The following is a 5809-nucleotide window of genomic DNA, read 5'->3' as shown; positions in this document are numbered from 1 at the left end:
AGCCTGCATTCCTGCACTAAGAGTGTGTGTGCGTGTGCGTGTGTGTGCAAGATAAACACGCCGGACAGCCTGCAATGCTTCACTCGACTGCATTCAACACCTTTAGAATCTGCACCGTGTTTCCATTGCAAACACTGCACTGATATCGCCTTTACCAGCAGAATGCTACAGTTTTCCCTCTCTACCCTCTATTGCCTAAAATCTCCAAATCACATTTACATTCATGCATTTAATAGATGCTTTTATCTAGAGCGACTTGCAAAGATGAACAAAAGCAAATCTGTGCTTTTGGCACCAGTGTTGGGGAAAGTTACTTTTAAAAGTAATGCATGACAAAACTGCATTACGCCATAAAAAAAGTAACTAATTGCGTTAGTTACTCTTTGTGGAATGTAATGCATTATGTTACTTTAGCGTTACTTTTTGTCACCTGGGCTGGACTTATTTGTTTTTAATAACAAAAACCCCAAAAGTTATATTTTTGGCAACTGTAAAGGTGCTTTCGCACCAAAAGTGAAAGCCTCAGGCTGCTCCCAATTTCTCTCAACATGGGGACAGGAGAGATGTCAGTGAATAAATGGAAAAACAAAGTAACTTGAGTTACTTATTTGAAAATGTAACTCAGATATTTTGATGTCAATTTAAAAGTAATGCATTACTTTACCAGTTACTTGGGAAAAGTAATCTGATTACATAACTTGTATTACTTGTAATGTGTTACCCCCAACAAGTGGGAAACTGTAAACAATTTCAAGAAGCTGCACAACACAAATGAAGTAGACATGAAAATTAGATTTTTTTTAATGTTTTATTGTCCACAAGGCAAAAATGTAAGTCTGATCATCTAGAAAAGTAAAAGCACACCTTTCATGTCCATAGCATGCACTACAACATTAATACTTAAAGAGATAGTTCATCCAAAAAAAAAGCAAATTCTGTCATCATTTTCTCACCGTCATGTTTTCCAAACCTGTATGACTTACTTTCTTCCTGCTGAACACCCAAGAAGATATTTTGAAGAATGTGGATAACTGAGCAGTTAACAGTCCCCATTGCCTTCCATAGTTTGGACAAAAATACATTGCGGACCAGCAACTGTTTGGTTACCAACATTCTTCAAAATATCTTCTTTTGTGTTGAGCAGAAGAAAGAAATTCATGAGGGTGAGTAAATGATGACAGTTTTCATTTTTGGCTGAACTGTCCCTTTAAATCTAGTAATAATGATGCAAACGGCACTAATAAAGTGAGGGAGGTGATCGTTCATCTGTGGGACACAAGCATGCAGACCCTCTCCTCCCCCATAAAGACACTTCCTGAAGCATTCCAGCCCCGACCTGCAGTCAGACAAACAGCTGCGTGACGCTTACTGAACCTTTGGCCTTCTCCTACTCTTACAGAGCCTGCGGAGAGAGAAGGAGCCGACGAGGAGAGGAGAGACAAGACAGCGTCCCGTCACACACCCCGGTGAGTCTGACATCTACCTGTCTTGAATGCAAATGACACATTTTGGAGCTTGAACACAGTCTAAGGAGCCAGAATCGAGGAGATGCATAAACGATCTGGCGCGTGCAGCTTCCAAAACCACACATTTGGCTTGAGTCATAGCGAAAAAAAAACACAAAACACATCCTGTATCAATAAAACCCCCTCTCAAATCAGATTGAGAGCTTAATATAAAGTCGTCTAGTAAGTAAATGTGTGTTTGTCTGTGTAAACTATGCAACCATAAGGTAAATGTTTGAACCCGCGGTGCTCAGGTTCAGTTCCAGCTCTAATTGAACACACCTGAACCAGCCAATCAGGGTCTTTGGGCCTGTTTACATCTGGCCATTTCATGCGTTTTCGCTGATCGGATATCTATCTGATTTGTTAAAACGTTTCCATTTACACTTGGCCACATAAATGTGTCGTCGCAAAACAGATATAAATCCGATCTTCAATTCCCGCACTATATTTAAATTTAACAGAGTTCACGTCAACGAAATCAAAAGATAAGCGCTATATTTTATTAATTATCAGCTCATTTCAAGATCAAAGAACGCAATAGGAGAGCACGCGGCATCAGCACTGGAAAGATAAGTTTGTCTTACTACTTTGAATGAAGATGATTGTGTGTTGACCATCTGTGTAGCCTATTACTTTGTTTAATTCATTGCAGTTTGCGCGTCGGCTTGCTGAAGAGATACTCAGCTACTAGTCCACAGCGATGCGTGTTGCATTAGCGCAGTCATATCTGACTATAATGTCATATAGCCTACACTGTAAAAAATGACCGTGAATTTAACGGTAAAAGACTGTAAAAATGCTACAGTAAAAACCTGTTAAATGGTTAACGGTAAATTCCCCTACTATATATGGTGAAAAACTGTATTGGACATTAATTTTACGGTAGTATACCATTTTTGTAAGTGAAAAAGACCGTATAATTTACAGTGAATAACCGTAAATTGACATTCCCAGAATTCCCTGCGTTACATTTCAAATTTGATGTTTTTTTTGTTGAAATATTTTTGTTGTTTCTTCCTAGTTTTTTCTTATCAGTTTTGTATATTAGGGTACACCTAATGTTGTTAAATGAATGTTTATATGTTTATTGCATAATGAAATTACGGTATTTAACTGTAAATTTAAGTTAAAACCGTAAAACCTAAAACGTTGCTACCGTATTTTTTACGGTAAAATTCCGGCAACCACAGCTGCCGGTTTTTTACCGTAAATTTTACGGAATTTTTTTTACAGTGTATAACACGCTCTCACACGTTTATTATATTACCATTTTGGGAGGAGTTAAATTTAGATATGTGGTTTCAACAACCAGATGCATTTACACTTGTCCAGTTTTGTCTAGAATGCGGCCCAGACCACCTCCTGAAGTGGTTTGAGCGATCGGATTTATATCCGTCTCGAATGTGTTTCGGAGGGCATTCACACCTGGTCTTTTCACGATCGCATAGCTATCCGATCAGACAAAACGCATGAAGTGACCAGGTGTAAACAGCCCCTTTGGGTTCAGTGGAAAATTACAACGCACTCGCTCTCAATTCACATACTTATACTATGTGCTAAAAGTTTGCTGGTTTTGAAAGTAATGTAATAACCCAGCTAACAGAAATACTGTATGTTCAAATAACATTTTCCTAATGTTCCCATTAAGTTACGAAAACGTTATTTCTGACATCCAGTTTTTTAAATGTTTTCTTCTTGTTTATGCGAACGTTAGAGAAAACATGATCTTTTTGCAAACATTACAATTACTTTCAAAACAAGCAAGCATTATGGTTACTCTGAAACAAGTAGTTAGTAATGTTTAAAAACTTTAGGCAAACATCAAACTTAATCTAAATAAATCTAAATAATGCTCTAAATAAGTAGTAACATTTAAAAATGTTAGGCAAGCGTCAGTCTAAACGTTTTTAACAAACATTCCATGAACAATGTATATACAACGTTTTTGTGCTAATGTTTTGATAACATTATTAAAGACCAGATAACATTTAATGAACCGTTCTATTAACGGTATTGGAAAGAATGTTTCTTCATAACATGAGTGTCACGTTGCACACACACGCGAGGGACGAGGAGACGCTGGAGAATATGTTGACAAGACTTTATTTGCACCAAGGAACCAAGGGAGACGAACACAGGAAGACGTTCCACGAAGACGTACAACAGCGGACAGAGAACTTGGAACTGGGAACACATTTTATACACACACACAGGAGGAGGGGATGACGAGACACACCTGGGAGCAATAAAACCAAGGGAAACACCTGGGACAAATGAAATAAACTAATCAGGACAGGAACAGGAAACTAACCAAATAAGGGCATGGGAAGGCACATGGGGAGCAGGACACACACAAAACATGGAACAGAGTCTGACAATGAGAGCACCATTAAGTTATGAAAACATTATTTCTGAACGTTTAAAACGTCCAGTTTTTTTAATGTTTTAAAAACGTTTTCTTTGTTATGCAAATGTTATAGAAACTGAGTATTACTAAATTGGAGTGCTTGCAACTCCTAGATCATGGGTTTGATTCCTAGGGAATGCATGAATGGATAAAACGCATTGCAAAACTAAAAAGTCACTTCGGATCAAAGTGTCTGCTAAATGTAAATGTTAAAAGGAAAATCTGAACCTCAACAGAAAGGGGGTGTGGGTAATATAAGCTGAAAAGCGTGCATGCGTATATACTAGCACACAGTCTTCAACATGCTGTGATTTGGAATGCACCAAAACTCATCTTATACATCTAAACTATAAGCCATCACAACATATGTTTTTACATTACTTTAACTCATCAAAGTAAGTTAAGGAATTTTCAACTTTTAAAAAAAAAAGTTATACAAGATTCAACTTTTTTTTTTAAGTCAGTTTAATGTAATTTAAGTTGAAATGACTTAGACAGCTAAGTTGCTGCCTTAAATTTTTAAGTACAGTCAACTTAGCTGTCTAAGTCATTTCAACTTAAATTACATTAAACTGACTTAAAAAAAAGAAAGAGTTGAATCTTGTATAACTTTTTTTTTTTTTTAAGTTGAAAATTCCTTAACTTACAGTGGGTACGGAAAGTATTCAGACCCCCTTCAATTTTTCACTCTTTGTTATATTGCAGCCATTTGCTAAAATCATTTAAGTTAATTTTTTTTCCTCATTAATGTACACACAGCACCCCATATTGACAGAAAAACACAGAATCGTTGACATTTTTGCAGATTTATTAAAAAAGAAAAACTGAAATATCACATGGTCCTAAGTATTCAGACCCTTTGCTCAGTATTTAGTAGAAGCACCCTTTTGATCTAATACAGCCATGAGTCTTTTTGGGAAAGATGCAACAAGTTTTTCACACCTGGATTTGGGGATCCTCTGCCATTCCTCCTTGCAGATCCTCTCCAGTTCTGTCAGGTTGGATGGTAAACGTTGGTGGACAGCCATTTTTAGGTCTCTCCAGAGATGCTCAATTGGGTTTAAGTCAGGGCTCTGGCTGGGCCATTCAAGAACAGTCACAGAGTTGTCGTGAAGCCACTCCTTCGTTATTTTAGCTCTGTGCTTAGGGTCATTGTCCTGTTGGAAGGTAAACCTTCCACCCAGTCTGAGGTTCTGAATGCTCTAGACTGGGTTTTCATTAAGGCTATCTCTGTATTTTGCTGCACTGAGCGTTTCTTCTACTCTAACGAGTCCCTCAGTCCCTGCTGCTGAAAAATAGCCCCACAGCATGAGGCTGCTACCAGCACACTTTACTTTTGGGATGGTACTCTGCAGGTGATGAGCGGAGCTGGTTTCCTTCAAATATGAAGCTTGGAATTGAGGTTCATCGGACCAGAGAATCTTGTTTCTCAGAGTCTGAGGGTCCTTTAGGTGCTTTTTTGGAAATTCCAAGTGTGTTTTCATGCGTCTTAACTGAAGAGAGGATTGAGTCTGGCCACTCCGACATAAAGACTGGATTGGTGGAGTGTTGCAGCGATGTTTGTCCTTCTCTAGGTTTCTCCTATCTCCACATATAATCATGGAGATCAACTAGTGTGACCATCAGGTTCTTGGTCACCACTATAACCAAAGACCTTCTCCATCAATTGCTCAGTTTGGCCAGGAGGCCAGCTCTAGGAAGAGTCCTGGTTGTTTCAAACTTCTTCTATTAAGGGTAACAGAGACTACATGCTTCTATGAACCTTCAATGAAGCAGAATTTTTTTCTGAACTCTTCCCCAGATGTGTGGCTTGATGCAAACCTTGATGCAAAACTTGAAGTGTAGTGACATCTACAAGCAATATGAATGCTCCTGGGCTAAATTTCAACTGCCC

General features: G+C 38.3%; 2 protein-coding genes across 3 annotated transcripts in view; one reads left to right on the top strand and one right to left on the bottom strand.

Moving 5' to 3' along the window:
* Positions 1 to 5809, bottom strand: part of LOC107661755 (coronin-7-like) — a 185599-nt gene that overhangs the window by 63753 nt on the left and 116037 nt on the right. The window lies entirely within an intron of this gene.
* Positions 1 to 5809, top strand: part of LOC107661641 (vasorin-like) — a 38466-nt gene that overhangs the window by 10208 nt on the left and 22449 nt on the right. For both annotated transcript variants that reach the window (XM_016451307.1, XM_016451308.1), the window contains exon 2: positions 1400 to 1466. The gene's annotated coding sequence lies outside the window, so the exon portion shown is untranslated. The remainder of the gene's footprint in view (positions 1 to 1399; positions 1467 to 5809) is intronic.

This window comes from Sinocyclocheilus anshuiensis, unplaced genomic scaffold (assembly GCF_001515605.1).
Source record: "Sinocyclocheilus anshuiensis isolate Anshui unplaced genomic scaffold, SAMN03320099.WGS_v1.1 scaffold207, whole genome shotgun sequence".
In the NCBI taxonomy this organism is placed as follows: Eukaryota; Metazoa; Chordata; class Actinopteri; order Cypriniformes; family Cyprinidae; genus Sinocyclocheilus; species Sinocyclocheilus anshuiensis.
Note: the sequence above shows the minus strand (reverse complement) of the source record. Positions and strands in the feature narration are given on the sequence as shown.